Genomic DNA, 18,822 nt, shown 5'->3' with positions numbered 1-18,822 from the left:
ATGTTATCTCGTATATCTTGTGGGGTTTGCTAACCCTGGTGTCTGCAGTTTCCACTTGAAGATATTCATTCGTGTCCACTGTCTCCAGATGATTCATAAGGACTTTGCGAGCTATGCTCACTTCTGCTGCGCTGTCTAGCATTGTCTGAGCCCATTCTCCGTTTTTCAGTTGTGTCCTCAGTATTCTCGGCATTGTTAACTACCTTGATACTGGCTACCTTCTTTTTTGGAAATTGTAATTTCTTTTTTAGCTGAGCAGGTTCCTTGTCTTTGGACTTGGCGTGCTCTTCTCTTTGTTCTGATCGTCCTCTTCTTTCCGATTTCTGCGAGGAATTCTGAAAAGATTGAGAGGGACGTGTATCAATGTCTTGATATCTATCAGGCTTTTTTATATTATCCCTATTTCTAAGGTTATATCTTTTCCCAGAGGGGTCACTCTGGGGTGACCTGTGTCTCTGGTTCGGAGATTTCTCCCTTCGCCTAGGAGACCTTCCTCGGGACTGGAACTTCTTTTCTTTTGGATTGGATTGTTTGTTTCCATCCCAGTTCTTTTTTGGTGAATTATTATTAAAAAATATTTTTTCTGGACTTTCAGTCAGTTGTGGTTTTACTGGTATTCCACCTAAACTATCTCTACCTAGTTCCTCATAGGATTTTTCTATGATTCTGGCAATTTCAGCTGGTTGGTCTGCTATATCTGTCTCTTTTAACCTCTGGCGGATTGCCACGTTTGCTGCTTCACCTTTTATGTTGGCTAATAATATAGCCGAGACCTGTTTGAAGTCTTTCAGTAATTTCATACCAAGAGTTAAAGTAGGTTCTGGTCCATATTCGTCTTGAATTTGTTTTAGCACATCTGGTATCACCGAAATGGATGGAACACCGTGCGATTTTGTGTAGATGGAAGCAAAGACTGTACCCCAAGTGTCACAGTCCTCAATGTGTGGTGCGATTCCCATTGGAAGACAGATAGTCAGAATCCTGTGTTTTTCTAATGGGGTGGTGTCAGGAAACACCGCCTCTATTTGGGTAATTTTCTGTGCCAACCAGAATGGTATTTGTTCCCGTTTAGCCGGTACTTTACCTAGGCAGTACTGGTTGTTCTGTGGTGTAATTTTATTTGTGTTCCCTTGTTGAGGGGTCAGCTGTGGAAGTTTAATCGCTGGCTGAATTGTTGATGTCCGCATCACATACTGAACTAATTGTCTATGAATTTTTATTAATTGTTTTAGTTGTACTAAAAGATCTGCTGCAGGCATTCTTTCGAAGTCTGGATGTGGTGTGTATCCGGCTAGTACCGGCCACGTTGCTCCTGGTCTACCTAAAGGACCGAGCCTGGTGATGTGATTATTATGTTTTAGGGCGCCATCAAATAAGAGCAAATGCTCTTGGAATTTGAGTGGTACTTCCACCTCCTCGAAAGGAGTGTACTCATTAGGAGGTTCCTCTATTTTGTAATAGTGGAAGTACTTTGTTACAGCATTAGCTGCTGGAAAATGTATCCATGAATAATATACCTCTGTCTGCCGATATTCGTGTGCCTCAATTACGAATATGACTGTGCCACCTCTAGGTGTCAGTCCATTTTCTATAAGTTTTAGAGTTATAGATCTCCTTTTGATGACCGGAATGAGTATTATATCCGCGTCTGCTGCTTGCATGGTAGCATCAGCATCTGCGAGTTCAGTTGCTAATCTAACTGCCTCTCTTTCATCATCACTCTCTGCCATTTTACCGACAGGAAGCTTATTTTGTTTGTTTGCAGATCAGGTTTCTTATGGAAACAGAGATTAGATGCACAATATTTTGGAACCGTTTATCCTTCAACGTTGACTATACCAAGAACCATACATAGGAGTTCCCTCCTTCGAGGTTTTGGAGGATATTACCTTTCACCCACTCCAGACGTCTTTGGAGTATTATGGGAAAAGGGCTCTGAGTGAGAAAGCACGACTGAGTTACTCTAAATGTCTTACGTTAGTTTTATCGCCCTTTCCAAACGCGTTGGGCGCCATGTAGTGTAGTTCCTATCTTCCCAATAGGCTCTGCGCATTGGAATAATACCTACAGCAGTAAAGGCCTAGGCCAGACGTTAACTAGGTCTACTACTGTCGATACTAGACTTAAGTTTTGGGTTTGCCAGCGTAGCTCAGAGTTCGCTAGAAACTTTCTCGAATGTTCAAGGAGGAATTAACTTCCCTGATTAGACAAGAAGGGATTTAGTTTCTGACAACCATAGAACATGACAACTTTGCTCTCCCCTAATCAAGAGTCAATCTCGAGAGTCGTGTGAACAAAAGGCAAATTATTTTACTCAGTCAGTACGTGCATTCTTAGTCTCATCAGAATGTAGAGAAAAGGAAGAGACGGGCGTGTTCAATAAAAAGGTGTTATTTATTGATCAGTCTCTTTTCTCATACAAGAGAAATGGATCGATATTATTGCAATACTTATAGTTAAGTAAAGTGCATACATTAAAAGCAATAGTATAAAGTAATACTGTAAAAACATTGATATGGTTTCTAAGCCATATGATGTTTAAAATGAATAAAATATATTTACATACACATATACATTTGACTAAACGTACTCAACTGGTGTTTCTAAATACGCCTACCCCGTGTCCCTGACCTAAGCCTAATACGTGGGCGGGAATAGAAAGTTACAGTTTAAGTTAAGTTTGTTTTTGCCAAGTGAATAACTAAAGAATTCTCTGTGAGGGGTTATTCAGTTCTGTACCTGGAAGTTAGGATGAATGAGGAATGGTATCTCTTTCTCTGGTCTCGATATTCCAGGCTGCCTGCGAGGGCTGCCCAGAAACGCCGGTGCTGGATTCTTGGCAGGAGAAAGCAGCGCGTCTCTCAGCGCGTCAGGAAGGCGGGGCTGTTGCCAGCGGGGTCTGCTCTGCTCTCGGCTTCAGCAAGTATGGCTGCTCCGTCTCGTCACCACGCGTGTGTTTGCATATGGCAAGATCGGTAATATTTATACCTTTAAGGTGCCGAGATTGACGTAAGGATGGACATAGATACGTCAATAAAGATGTCATACGATTTGCTCGTTAGCACATTCTTTTACTAAAGTTCTCGGTGAAATCAAAACAATGGCTGCAGGGTTTTGCCCAGGTTGTCATAGGTTTGATTTGTTATGAGAACTCCGTATGCCTTATCAGGGGCTGGAGGAATATCGCTTGTCTAATTAGATCGCAAGCGTTATGACCTAATCAGATAACACGTTCCTGTGCCGTAGTGTGACTGCGTCAGATAACGGTATCTGCATCATGGGGAATTTCTGCCTCATGGGCTGACTGCTAGTTAACTTGTTGGTTTGTTTAACTAGAATAGGGTCAGGAATAGGGGGATCGATTCAGAACCGATAGGAATACATGACAAAGGTTAGTCTAATGTCCCTGCGTTTGGGGGGGGGGGTTGTGTAGGAGAGTAGGGTCTGCTATCCTATGGTCACCCCAAATTTTTGCTTTTTGCTTCACTGGTTTATGACTTAATGTGGCTGTGGGCCTGCTAATCAGACCCACAGCCTGCTGTTCTCTCTCTAAATTAATGCCAATGCGCTTTAGGTGCATTACGAAATTGGAACTGGTTCACCTTATTGGCCCCTGTAACAGTGTACCCAGGTACCCAGGGCATAGGTGCTTCCAAGGCCTACCAGGGGCTGCAGCACGTATTGTGCCACCCCTGGACTGGCCTCCATATTTGACACAACTGGCTGATCACTCAGCTGGGGTAAGTCGGTGTAACCACCCCTTACTTAGGTGTAGTGTGCCTATACCTAACCCAAAATGGACACATATGTTCCTATCAGCCACTCCTATGGAAGGCCTCATCAATCCTGGAGGCAGAGTGCTTGGAAATATGTGAGATGGTGCTCTGGCATGAGCTGAGCCTGTCTGCAGCTTTCGGAACCATGTCCTTTAGCTGTTTCATGATACTGCCATACCATATACTCTTAAGTGCATTACAATCCTCGCGGTGAAATGCTATCTTTGGTTTGGCTTTATCAAAACATGTCGAGTAAGGTGTCATACGAATTGGAATACTACCCCCTCGCCAGTTCTGGCGACGGGGGTAGCATTCCACCCTTCTAGAGGGATACGACATGTACCTGACCTGAACCCCGGTTAAAGTTAAACAGAGCCTCAGCATCACAAAATGGATGCTGCCACCACAGACACAAGTCTGACCTCCTGCTGCTGGGAGTCCTTCCAGCGAGGGTGGCTTGGACAAAGGGTTTCCTGCCTTGGGAGGTGCTAGCACCACCCCAGACAGGATTTTGTGTATTGGGTAGGACAGGGCTGAATAGAATCAGACATGCCTGGGGCACACAAGGTGTCCTCGTGCATTTGCCAGTTCAAACCGGTGCTGGGGCTTTCCAGCCCCAGTCTTGGCGCGAAGCTGGACAAAGGAAAGGGGGTGTAACCACCCCCCTTCCTGGTCCCACCCAGAGGAGGGACCTAGCAGGTAATCCGGCCCCTAGATTTGGAATAAGAGTAGGAGCTGTGTCCCAAGACTTCAGATCATCCTCAACTCGACTTAAAATAAGAAGAAGACTGGACTTCGACATTCTGCTGCACAGAAGACGGAAGAGAATCTCCCTTGTGGCCAAGGAGTGACCACCCTGTGAATACAGGCACCAACCAGCAACTCAACGTCTGCTTTGCCCCCGCCTCCCGCCGGAGCCCGAGCCCAGAGCCTGACAAGACCCAGACTCCCAGACATCTCAGAGCCCGATCCACAGTCCCTGAAAAGAAGAGACCCGTGGAGGCACCGAGAGACGTGGGACCGGACATCTTGGAAGACCCCCGAGAAGCTGACTGCGCAGCACCCGAGGCACTCTCGATGCTGTGCTTTGGGGTTTGAGAAGCCCCAACACCAAGCAGCATTTGCATCGAAGATCAGCCCCCCAGCATCTCCACGATCTGCGTGGGGCCCTTTTGCACTTTGCCACTTGACGCGCCATCCCGGCCACTTGCCACTTGCCACGTGGCTAGCGGCCATCTTGGCGACGAAAACTACGACTTACACCACTGGTCTGGTTGCTCCAGACTGGCCCTTGCTCCCCTGAAAAGGAGCACCCGCTCTGACCTTGCTGGTCCGAGTGAAAAGCTTGCATCGATTCCTGCGTGGCTTGCTTTAGCCAAGGCCTGTTTGCTCCAATCAAGTTGCTGACACCGCCATCAGCGAGAGCCTGCGTGGGACAGCTCGTGATCGACTCCTGGACGTCCTTGACCTCTTCGTGTCCACGTGGCTGCAGAGACAATCTTCACTTCATCACCTGTTTGCACCCGACATCGCCTGGTTCCATCCTGGTTCCACGGTAGTCACTGGCTAGTGACTTTGAACATTGTCCCCTCTGCTTTCAGGTCTTCACCTCTTCAGATCCACCCTTGGATCCACCGGAACTCTCCTCGACGACCCGCCTGCAGCATCTTCAGCTCCAAGCACCATCGACCTGCGTGACGAAACCCGACACTACTTCGCACCTGTGCACCCGCTTCCTGTGGGTGAGGTAACTCAGCAACGCCGGTGTTCCCACACTGGTGTACACCTCTAGTGCCTGTGTCTAAAGGTTTAGCCTTGTAGGTCCATCGGAAAGTTCCTTAAAAACTAACATTGTAACTTTTACGCACCATTGACATTGCATTGGTGCATGCGTGCGCTTTCCGCACTGCACCCGAGTCCCGCGGGCCTTTCCCGACTTCATCACTGCTAGTCCCGAACAGCTCCAGCGATTCCCCAGGCCCTAGGCCTCTTCACTTTCCCCATAGTGGTCCTTATACCATTATTTTAGTATATGGTTTAGGTGGCCCCTAGGGCTCATCCATATTTGTGCAACTTTTGTATATTTAAACTGTGTTTTGTTTTAACGCATTTGCTTCTGTGCTCATAAAGAGTATAGGGGATATTTGTAGAAATAAATCTATATATATTTTCAATATATATCTGTGTGGTGTCCTTTCATTTGGTATTCAAGGGGATTGTGTATGGTAAAACAGCTTGCTTCACATGCCTTTACAGAGTTTAGCCTAAGACTGCGTAGTCCATGCCACCCCTAGGATAGCTTGTCTATAAGGTTGACTTTACAACCTCCACCATAAGGGCTGCTTGGCATGGTACAAGGTGATCACTAGAACTAGTGAGCATCATATACCAGGCCAACTTCTCACAGGGGTGAGCGTTGGAAACCCAAATGAAAATGACCCCTATCCAGCAAATCGACCCTCTGTACCCCGGGAAGAGGAGAGCGGTCTCAGTTTTCTGTGAAGGAGAGTTTTTACAAAATGATAAAGTGCGAGAGGCCATGGGAGAGACCGTGTCCGCCGGAGGGGGGCCTCAGGAAGCCAAGCCTCCCCTCACGGCTTCCTCAGCTTGCAGGAGGTGTGCTCGGGCCTGGCAGCCCCCCGCTTCCCCGTCACCTGGCTGAAACATGTCACCACACTGGAGAATTTCCGTCACATCGTGAATGAAGGCGCTCTCCGCGGCTGCGACAGGACCTTCACCCTGAAGGGGAAGCCCGTAAGCCTGCGCATCTCCTGCTGGTCGCCGCACATCCCACGCCCAGAGGTGGAAAGCTTCAAGAGCAGGCGCTTGGAGGCGGTCTTACAGCACTACTGGGGGTGCAGCATCCCCCATCGGCAACTCCCCCCCAGCGATGCGAGCATGGGCGTCCGCAGACATTTTTCCAGGGGGGGGCAAAATGTTAACATCATCACCATCCTCTGACATGATGTGTGCTAGGTGGGGCACAAGAAACACTGGGGCGCAGAACTAGGATAGACTCAATTAAATGGCAGGAATCCAGGACATGTGACTGACCCTGCCACAGGCCAACAAACACCACCTGTAGGGAAAACGCTAAACTTTCTGACAAGGTGCTTTATCTCTGTCTGCTAGGTGTGCAGACTTCCGGGTCCTCAATCCAACACCAATAAGGCTGTCTTCAGCACAATTCGAATTTTATCAGAATACTTTAAAACAGCCTATGATTAAAGCACCAGATTAAATATACTGTATGCACAGTGTATGTTAGGGATTATTTGTAGCACACATATTCACCAATATTGGCTGCTTGGTGCTAGAATTCATGATAACTTTTATCCAAAGTTAAAGCACAACGTCAAAGTTAGTAATAAATAATGAAGCAATCACACACGCTAGTGATTCGCCAATGGGTGCTCCCTTTACTAGAATTCCACGGCATTGCTAAATTTTACACACATTCAATTAATTTATACACAATAAAATGTAGAGTTTCAAATGTTAGCTATATTTTTGAAAAGAAACTTAGAGTCCCTCTACGTGTAGTCAATGTCAAACTGACAACGTGCGCACGTTTAGGGATACAATAATGGCCAGCTCCCTTATGCGGAAGCCCGGCACCGTAAATGTCTGGCACATGCGGCGACCGCAACGGCAGCACATCACAGGTCCAGGGATGCTGAGTCTTACACAGTGGTCGAAGAGGGGGAAAAAAGTATGGGAACAATGGGCGGAGAATCTAATGGCGGGAATAACCCAAGGATTGGATCTGTGGATGGAGCCAGAAGTGTGGCCCGAATGCGCAGACATCCCAATTTTTAATATTTGTTTGGCATTTCACTGCCCAGTTTAATCAACCAATGGATACACAGGATTATTTAAGGTTATAATGAGTTATTGACATTAAAATATATTCATAGAGTGGGATATGCTTCTAATCACAGAATGTACCAAATACGATAAAATGTGGAAACACAAGCCATTTGTCTCAGAGCCATGGAGTTTCTGTCATCAGCACTTCTCCCTTTTTCCACAACAGCAGTTCAAACATGAATGGCAAAATATCCTAGTTTGCAAATGTTTTCTCTAAAATTAGGGCTCTGCCATATTTGCTTAATAAGGCAAGATCTGCTGCATGATCTGACCATTTAAACTAATAAATTGTTTGTAGCTCAAACATATCAAAAGTTAATATAAAATGTGACTTGTGTTGCTGCGGAGTGGATGGCCTATTGTAAAGGTTGACTGGTCACCTTTTTCACTGCTGCGTTTGTATGTTACACTGGTACTAATAAGGCAAAATCTTTCCACAGACTGTTAGCATGTGTACACATGTCAAAATAATAAAATATCTGGAAATATATTGAATTACGCTGCAACCTTTTTTTATGCATAATTTAGTCAACACTACGGCATAATGTTGTCATCCTTTGCTGCATAATTAATTCCAGTGGCCCCACAGCAGGCAGCACATGTTAAAGGTGCTTGTGAATAAAGCAGGGAGACTGTGAACTTTGCGAACTTAGTATGGTGTGCGTGCAAACTCTGCATTGCCAATCCCTGGTGAGTTGCAGCTACTACTGCTGAAACAAGGCAAATGGAGGTACCTATGGGTGAGGCAGACTGGCCTCAAGGGCAGGGCCAGCCATGGCACTGGTGGTGTCCTGTGCATTAATGTTTGTTAGTGCCCCCCAATGACCACCTCTGCCATGGATTCCCTCACTACCACCCTTTAACTGTGCCCCCCAAGTCTCCATAACCACTCTCTCTCAGATGCATTTAATTTGATTTACAGCACCACTCATACCATTGTAAGGTGTCAGAGCACTTTACATCACACACATTACACAGAGACAATCAATAGGTGTGTAAATCACTGTATAGAAAATGTTACATACGACTAAGGATTACAAGGTGTAGGAGTCACATGACAACCATACTAGTATCCGGTATAGTTTTATAGTGATTGGTCTGGATAAACACAATACCCGGAAATTAAAACGTAATACCATGGTTGGGGGTTCTCCTTAATAATCAGAATTGATTTCTGTCCAAAAGAACACTTTTTGGAACATTAGGATAATCAAAGGCTGGGAGGGGGGACGACATAACGCTCTAATTTATACCTTGCCGTTTGTATGCAGCTCTTAGATGACAGTTAATAGCTCACTGTTCTAAGTTAGGATTTTAACTTACAAACTGCAAGTAACAAAAGGATCTCTCTGACAAAAGCAGTAGCCCACTGACCTATTTACATTATGTGCACTTTGTGATCTGCATGGCGCTTGTTCTTTGCAGCCGGTACATTAACCCTCTGAGCTACCTTTCCATGAGTCAAAACTTCCACTAGACAACATTCTGATCTCTCTCTAGGAAGAACATTAATCACCAAAGTCATCGTGACATTTTTATTGTTGCCGGAAAGTGCTGGAGACCAGGAAGGAGGCAGCAAGCGTTTTTAAACCCATAATATACTTGCAAACATGATGCCTCCACCTAAAGTCAGCACCCGGTGTGGTCACACTGGTGGCACCGCCCTTGAGCTGGCCCTTCTCAAGTGAGTGCTTTTGCCTGAAAAGTTAAGGACACGACTACAGGGCCCCGAATGAACCCATTTCAATGGCCATTGCTTATATCCTTACAAAACGTAAGCAGTATGGTAAAAAGACCCCATCCCTGGACGCAGAGCCGCAGCACACATTTTGTTTTCCAATCCACACATTGAAGTACCTCCAGGATTTGTCACTAGTTCCAAGTCCAGGGAAAGCAAAGACAAGAAAACAAAATTTGCACTTCACTGGAAAAACTCTGTAAAAGTGGCACTAATGTGTTTCAGTGTGAATAAAATTAGTTTTGCCAGTTTGCTACCACTCTGTCTTACTTTCTTTAGTTATTTATCTATTTTTCATATTTTTAGCCTTTTATTCCCAATGCTGCACTTTGGAATTAAAATGTCAGAAAAATGCGACATTTCCTGCAAAAGCATCTTTCTTTTTTGGATCCATTTCACAGGGAAGCAAATAAAAGAAAGGAGAGGCAAGAGAGTGAGAACCCCGTCTTGATGTCACGGTTTTCATGGGCATCCACAGGGGGGGCACGGAGGGTTGCTCCAGGGGAGGGCAAGCGCCCCTCCTTGCCCCCCCTGCGGACGGCCATGGATGCGAGACCTGCGGGAAATGGGGGCCAACTCCCCGGCGCTGTGCGAAGACGCCTGCTACGGGAACTGCCTGTTCCCCTTCGGCTTCGAGGAGCTATTGTGGAACTACAAGCAGCAGCACTGCGGGGGGCAGGAACCGGCCCTGATGGTCCTGGGCACGAGGCCTACAAACTGGAGGTGGTGCACTGGGTGCTGATCCACAGCCCCATCTGGGGGGGGTGTCGTGTCGTAGGTAGGCCTACAACTACAGTAAAGGAGACCACACGTGTGTATGCTTAGTGGTCAGTCAACTGCCTGCCACGCCCAGGGTCATGGGCTATTTATTAACAATTTAACGTGCGCTCCGTCCCTACGTCGGGCGGAGCCATTAGACCTACGCTTACAGGGGGGGAATGGACAAAGCACATTAGCGCTGCTCGTGGGCCAGGGTGGTCGCGCCCACTTTGCACAACATTACATTCCTCCTTTACCCTAAAGAAAAACAAATAAACAACATGGCATAATGCAACAGTGTCTCTGCTTACAGTCTCTGAGGTCTATAAATGCAAAAGGAACAGTCTTACTTATGAGGTGGTTGCAGCGCAACTCAAGTTCTCTCAGCGACCGCAGCAGGCCACGAAGTCTTTGTACTTCTGGGATGGTTTCGGGCAGGGGCGCAAGTTGTACCTGCTTTGGCTGCGCTCACCCGACTGGGTGGGAGTCAGTTCTTCAGAGTCTCTGGCTGCACCATCTCCAGGGTGGCTGAATGCCACCTGCGGCTCCTGTTCATCCCTGACTTGTACAGTGGCGTCTCTTTGCGGAGTCTCTTCCTCCTCGGGGGTATCTTCTCCTTCTGTTTCTCGTGGGCTTCGGGTCAGCCCTGGGAGATGCTCAGCTGGATCTGGGAATTCGTCATCTTCCCTATGCAACAGTCTCTTGAAAAACGACACGTTTCTTGTGACAGTCTCTCTCCCTTTCACTGCGGTGATCATGGTGCCATTTACGCCGGTGACAATCCAGGGATGTAACTCAAACGGGAGACGGAACTTCCCTCCTGGGTGACGATTTTTCACTAGCACCCGGTCGCCCACCTGAATGGGGCTGTCTGCAGCTCTCCTCCGTCTTGAGGCTTCCTTGTTAGCCTTGGTTCGCTGTTCCATGGATCGGTTGCTCGGGGTTGGAGCTGAGGCCCATCTGGGATGGTGTGGGAGAGTATCCACCACTGCTCTGTTGAAACACAGGCGGCTTGGAGGCACCCCAGTGGTGCAGTGAGGGGTCAGTCTGTACTCTCGTAAAAACTGGAAGAGGGCTAGTTCTAAGTTTTGGCCATCTGCCATAGCAATTTGGATTGTCTTATTCGGAGTCCTCATCAGTCTCTCGACTTCGCCATTGGCTTGGGGCCATCTTGGGGTTATTTTCCGATGTTTGATGCTGTGTGATTGTAGATATTCTGCCAGATCTCCGCCATTGAAAGGAGGTCCGTTGTCAGTGCGTAATTCTCCTAGTAGGCCATGGGTCGCAATGATTTTCTCTAGCTTTGGAATCACCGCGGAGGCTGCGGTGGAGGGTAGAATTTCAATTTCGGGGTACCTTGAGTAGTCATCCACCACTACAAACATGTACTTCCCGCCTGGGAGGCTACCGAAATCTGCGCTGGCTCGTGTCCACGGGGCGGTCGGCCCTTCTTCTGTGATTACCGGTGCCGGGGGATTGGGCAGGCTGGTCGCTATGCATACTGGGCATCGTTGGATGACGTCTTCTACCTTCTTGTCCAGCCCCGGGAACCAGAGCTTGGTTCTGATGCGATTTTTCGATTTCACAATGCCCTGGTGAGCTCCATGGGCTAGGAGGACTGCTTGTTGGGTGAGGCTCTCGGGTAGAACTAGGCGGGGGCCTCGCAGGAGGCATCCTTCTGGCGAGATGGATAGTTCGCTCTGGACTTGGTACAGCGCTCTTAGTGTGGCTTGAGCTTCTGGGGTGCCGAACGACGCCGGGCTTTGTAGTGGCTTCCAGTTCCCTGATTGAATGGCCTGGATGGCGATTTGTAGGCAGTCGTCGTCCTTGGTGGCTCGTGTAACGTCCTCAAGGGAGATGGGTAATGGCCTTGAACGCTCCACTATCATTCTCACATATTCTTCGGTGGCGTCGGCCTCTGCAGCTTCTGTCTCAGTGGCTGGGCGGGCATGCCGCGACAGATAGTCGGCGGGGTTTCTGGAGCCTGGTCGATACTCCACAGTGAATTGGTATTCTTGGAGCTGGAGTACCCATTTCTCGATGTGTGGAGGAGGACGTGAGGAGGACCCTTGGAACAGTGGGAGGAGTGGTTTGTGGTCTGTGATTACCACAAATGGATGTCCGTACACGTAGATATGGAAGTGGCGGCACCCCCATAGAATAGCGATGGCCTCTCTTTCGATTTGCGAATATCTTTGTTCCGTTGCTGTGAGGGTCCTGCTTGCGTACGCGACGGGTGCCCACTCTCCGCAGGGTTGCTGCTGGGCCAGGACCGCGCCGAGGCCGGTTGGACTCGCATCCACTACAAGCTGTGACTCGTATTGAGGGTTGAAGTAGGCTAGGGTCGTGTCTGCTGAGAGTGCCGCTTTGGTCTTCTGGAAGGCCTCTTGCTGTTCTTGTCCCCACTCCCAGGTGGCTGTGGCCTTAGTGAGGTCGCGAAGGGGGCCGGTGAGATCAGACAGGTCTTTAATGAAGCGCCCGCAGTATGTTACCATCCCTAGGAAACTGCGGACGGCAGTCACTGATGTTGGAGCGGGGGCATCATGGATGTCTTTTACTTTGTACGGGTCTGGCCCAACGCCTTGGTCGGAGAACCGGTACCCGAAAAAGCTGATGTCCTTCCGGAGGAACTCGCACTTCTCCCTGTGAAGGGTCAGACCTCTCTCCTGTAGCCTGGTGAAGACGGCCTGGAGGCGTCGGATGTGTTCGTCGAGCGTCGCCGCGTGGACTAAGATATCGTCGCTCACGTTCAATACGCCGTCTAGGCCTTGCAGGACATTTTGAATGATGTTCTGGAATACTTCGGCCGCGCTGGATATCCCGAAGTTGAGTCTAGTGTATCTCCACAGGCCTGCGTGGGTAGAGAAAGTGGTTATCGGGCGGGAGTCTGGGTGTAGAGGGATCTGGTGATATCCGGACCTCAGGTCCATCTTCGAGAACCACTTTGAACCTGACAGCTCACCGATGATGTCGTCTATGGTTGGTGTCAGATGGCGTTCTCTCTTGATCGCGAGGTTCGGGATGCGCATATCCACGCAGATCCGCACCGCGTCAGGTTGTTTCGGTTTCTTGACCACTACGATGGGTGACACCCATGGAGTCGGTCCGCTGACTCTCTCTATGATTCCGGCTCTCTCTAGCACACGTAGTTCTGCTTCCACTTTGGGTCGTAGGTGGAACGCTATGCGCCGGTGTCTGAGGGCCACTGGAGCGACCGAGCGATCTATGTGGAGGCGGACGGCGGGTCCTCTCAAGCAGCCGATCCCATCGAACAGTGACGTATGTTGTAATACGAGATGGTCGAGGCTGTGGGCTTGGACCGTGAGGGCGAAGTGGATCAGCCTGAGGTCTTGAGCGGTCCGGCACCCGAGCAGGAATCCGGACCCTTCTTGCGACACGTAGATTTTGGTGTGTACGTGATGGGAGTCGTGTGAGATTGTTGTCCGGAACACTCCGCAGAGGCGGAGGGGTCGACTGGTGCCGTAGGCATACACTTGAACTCTCGTGGGATGGAGTGCTGGCGGTTCGTTTAATGTCCGGTACACGCTGGCTGCCATCAGGTTGATCGTTGCCCCGGTGTCGATGAGGGCTGCTAATGCTTGATCCTGTATATCCACCGTGCACATAGGTTCTGCGGACGGTGTTGCCGCAAGTGTGTTGAGCATTCATACCACGTGGACTGACGCTGCGTCCGCTTCGTCGTCGTCCATGTCACTGTTGGTGGCGGTACCTGGCGTTGGCTCTATCTGTCTCACTCTTCGGGGTGGGCCACTGGGCTTCTTCCTCTGTGAGGATAAACACACGCTCGCGAAATGATTGGCTTTACCGCAGGCGCTGCAGATTTTTCCTTGCGCTGGGCACGCTCCGCTGTGGGGTGTTGTCCCTCTGCACCACATGCAGGGGCGGTCGTGAGATGACTGAGCGGGGCTTTGCCGAGGTCTTCGGGATGGTTTCGTGCGTGTGTCAGTGGCATTTGTTTTGATGGCGCACACTAGTTCAACTTTGACTGCGACCGTTGGTTTTGGCTCCATGTGAGCTGCTCGAGCTTTCGATAGTTCTTTAGACCGTCCGAGCGCTAGGATGTCGCGCATGGGCATGTTGTCTGTCTCTAGGACTCTTTCGCGTAGTTTCGAGGAGGCGCAGCCTTGTATAAATTGGGCGCGGATCTCGTCGTCCACATCCGGCAGGGTGCACGTGCTGGCTAACTTCTTGAGTCTCGCATAGAAGACATCAACGGACTCCTCTGGGAGCTGGCGGGCTTGGCGGAGCAAGAATCGTTCATAATCCGCGCTGGCGAAAGGTTCAAAGTACTCTGTTATGGCGTCGCGTAGCGTGGTGTAGTTCCGGGGTGGGCCCCCTTCCACCACGTCTTTCGAGATGTCGTGGATAGCTTCTCCTCCTAGGTGCAGAAGCATTGCGCGCCGCCGTTCAACTGTGATGTCCGCCGCCACAAAGTAGTTCTCCAGGCGTTCCACCCACTTCTTCCACCGGGCAGCTTGGGAGGGAGGTGTGCCCGTGACCGTGAAGGGTTCCAGTGGCGGCACGGCGGCCATGGCCATCGGGGAAGGCGGGAGGTGCTGACGGCCAGGAGATACCCAGACACCAGGGGGCTATGGGCCCTGAGATACGCTGTTGGCAGCTGCAGGCAATTCTAGGTGAAAACGGCAGGAAATGGCAGCGTTGCACGCGAAATGCGTGGGAAACGGCAGGCTATCCTCACGCGAGATGCGTGTGAAATGGCAGGCGGGCCGCAACGGTGCACGTGGGAAGCGTGAGGGATGGCGCGGGAAGCGCGCGGCGGGCCCGGCAGGCCGCGAGATGTCAGGCCGGAAGCAGGCAAGTGACGGAGCACGGCTGGGCATCGGAGGCGGGGGCTCGTCTCCGAGGCAGCGCGGCGGGCCACTTAAAAGCGCACAGGCAGGGAGCACGCACCTGGGGGCCGCGAGGCCGGTCTTGCCGAGACGAAGGCGGCGGGGCTGCTTGCTGACAGGTAGGATGACCGCGGCACTACCCGCAGGCTGCCGTAGCTAGGCAGGGTGGCAGGGCGGTCGGGTGCTGGGTCCTCGTGGTTGGGCCTCTACACGGCGAGGCACAGAGTTGCGTGCAGGGTGGCTGTGAGAGCTCCGCTGGGGCTGTCGTAAGGCAGAAGGATAGCGGGCACAGCAGGGACTCGCCCTGAGAGGAAGGGCAGAGCGCGGCACGCGGTGGGGTGGGGAGACCACCCTCGTCGCCAGTGTCGTGTCGTAGGTAGGCCTACAACTACAGTAAAGGAGACCACACGTGTGTATGCTTAGTGGTCAGTCAACTGCTTGCCACGCCCAGGGTCATGGGCTATTTATTAACAATTTAACGTGCGCTCCGTCCCTACGTCGGGCGGAGCCATTAGACCTACGCTTACGGGGAGGAATGGACAAAGCACATTAGCGCTGCTCGTGGGCCAGGGTGGTCGCGCCCACTTTGCACAACATTACAGTGGGGGTTCAGGCACCTGCCCCTGCTGGATTCCGTGTGGCCCCGCTATCAGAAAGGGAACCTGCTGTGGGCGCCCGAGTCCACCACAAACTTTTACACCTGGTACTTTGACCCCTCCACGGGCCGCCTGGAGAAGTATCCGCTGAACTGGAAGTCTCAGCAGACGTGCGAGCCCTGCAGGTGGAAAAACGTGGTCTTCGCCTTCTACCTGCACGGGGGTCGCACCCTGAGCCTGGGAAGGGGCCCCCTCCTGGGCCGCGTGGCGGCCTGTGAGACGGCAAAGAGTCTGTGGGGGGACAGCGGCCCCGTCCTGAGACACCCCCCAGAGAAATATGTATCAAAAGAGCAGGCGGAATATATCATTCACCAAGAGAGAGTTAAAGCCTCGCTAGCATGGCAGTAATTTCTGTTTTCATTCACTTTTGCTACCTCTTGTATTTTGTTTGCTTTTGATACATGCACAATTGCCACCATTGGCTCATGTTATGTAACGTTTGTTCTTGTGTTTTGAGTGTCTGCCTTTTATTATATTATATTTTATGCCAGTATTATACCTCTCTACTTGTACTTTAACTTTGTACGCTTTTGTAACATGCACACATGTCACGTTTTCCTCTTGTAACGTACTGTTTGCTACCTCTTGTATTTTATTTACTCTTGATACATGCACAATTGTCACTATTGCCTCATGTAATGTAACGTTTAGTTTTGTAATATGCTCACTTGTAATGTTCTCCTTATGTGTCATTACTGTTCCTATTGTGAAGCGCTCTGACACCTTCGGGTAAAGTCCGCGCTCTATAAAAACGCATAAAATAAAATAAATAAATACATCTTAAAAAAAAAAAGCACAGAAGGCCAAGATGCTGTGAAGTATGTAGAGGGCTGGCTGCATGAATAGATTCCCTTAGTCCACCCAGTTTGTGGTTGAGAGGGTGCACTGTGTACTGGAAAGAAAACCGCCGCCGGGAGCTGTCCCCAGACCCTTCCTGTTCCGCCTTTTCAATTACAGGGAACCTGACACCATACTAAATGAAGCATGCAATAGCCAGGAACTTAAGGTGAACGGTGCTGTACTGATGTTGTTTCCAGATTACACCGTAGCAGTCCAGAAACAGAGGCATTCCTTCTTGGCAATCAAGAGACGGCTCAGTGAGCTGAATATGCAGTATGCACTGCTCTTCCCTGCCCGCTTGTGGGTGGTGGACAATGGCAGCACCAGATTCTTTGATGGTCCGACGGATCCCTGGGATTGGATGGCGCAGGCGGGACATGTGGCGGTGGTGTCGTGCCCCACTGGGCTTGAAAGAACTGCTGGCGTTGACAGGCCGTCACAACAAAGGCAAGCGGAGACGCCTCAGTAAACCTGAACAACTCGTAACAGTACCTAACTTAGAGCAAATGATCAAAGAAAGGAGAAACGCCATACGAACAGCGGCGGCGCTACACTTGGAGCAACAGAACTTGGACCTAGACAACGATGGGGAAAAATCCACCAGTGAAGACGATCCCACCACAGGACGCTCTTCGGAATCTGGTACATATAGAAGTGGTCGGAGTCTGATATTTGGAGTAACAAATATCTCAAAGAATCACAAGTTTTTCAGTGGATCACTTTCGCTTATATCTAAACCACAAATGTCACTAAAAATAGAACAGGTTCATACATTCGGTGCATATTTTTATTTTTGCACATCTTAATTTTTAAATTACGTGAATTCCAAACATTAGAACAGAAAATATTGCAATTGATGCATTGACAATATAAATCAACTTAAAGAAAGCACATTTATATACAATAAATACATTCAAGTATGTCAACGCGCTCACGGTGCACAGAAAGGAAAGTATTTAGGAGGGATGGGTGTGTGGGGTTAGAAGTGGGGACCGGGTAAAGGTGGTGTGACTAGGTTATAATCACAGTGAAAAATGAAGCCTTTACAGTCTATATACAGATCAATGGGTTCCAAGATAATCTCAAGCATAGGTTCCGTAACCATCCATTATTAAGTCCTATGCTTGGAAAGGTAAACAGTATAGGATGTCGACGTTTCGACCCCTGAAGGTAAGGGTGGTTCATAACCTCATGCTGGGGTCTTCATCAGGACGCGTGGTGAAGCAGGAGCGCCTATAAGTAATGCGATAGTAATGAATGTATCTGGTACTACCATAAACCATTTGCTGCACTCGAACTAAAGTGGAAAATTACATACTTTGTATGGGGCCTTGGTGGGCCTTGAACTTGGGACCTTCCAGGGTTCCTATGTTGTATGGTAAGCCTGTAAATTGAGTAGAAGGATCATAATTACAATGGGCTGTCCAACATGTGGACAGTTCACCAGTGTAACAAACAACCAAATTAAAAAACCAAGGGGAGCACTTACTGGGAGCTTAGCAATATCCGATAGAATTTCGTGAAATTCTTTGGCCAGCTAGGACGGCCGGTCCGCAGAGAAATCCGTAAGTCTCTAGAAGTGAAATGTTAAACACGGATCAGTTTGAATGAAGGAAAAATAATTAACCGCCATTGCCGCATTGTAGTTGCTGGGTATATGCGCGGTATTGTGCTTGAACTAAGGTAAGCCTCTCGGGCTGGTGGTAAAATAAAATATTTTATGGGCCATCATTCTAGAAGGTCGTTTAGAGAAAATGTCCAGGCATGTCCTGGCTGCATGGCATGAAAGCGGCATGACAACGGCACAAGATGCAGTTAAACGTAGTCAGCCATTGTTAAAAGCGGTATTGGGTTAACTGCCCAGAGGAACGCTCATAGTGTGCGTGGGGAATTAGAAAGATTCACTCGTCGCTAATCAGATTGTGATTGTTATGAGGCAATAAAACGGAAAACACCGCACAGCCAGAGTTTTCGATTAAGTGCCAAATATACTGTGCGTGGGGAGTGACTCATAATCTTAAAGATCCTTCACGATGTCAGAGCGTAAAGGGAATAATGGTTAAATCTGTGAAGCCTCTTGAGACCGGGGAGACGCGCTGGAAAGCGTCAAGGTCTCACCTGTTTACTCGCAGAACATGTCTGTCTCAACCAACTCCTCCGGCTGTCAGCGGCAGTCTGAGCCGCCTCGAGGTGCCGGCGCTAAATGCTGCTTGGGGGCTCGCCGGAACCTGGCCAATCACCAGCGAGTAAGCCCAGGGAATGGGAAAAATCGTAATCCTTGTTAAAACTAAGTGTCAATCACAAAGGGATGT

Source organism: Lissotriton helveticus, chromosome 7 (assembly GCF_964261635.1).
Source record: "Lissotriton helveticus chromosome 7, aLisHel1.1, whole genome shotgun sequence".
NCBI classification, from domain to species: domain Eukaryota; kingdom Metazoa; phylum Chordata; class Amphibia; order Caudata; family Salamandridae; genus Lissotriton; species Lissotriton helveticus.
This window is presented reverse-complemented; position numbering follows the sequence as displayed.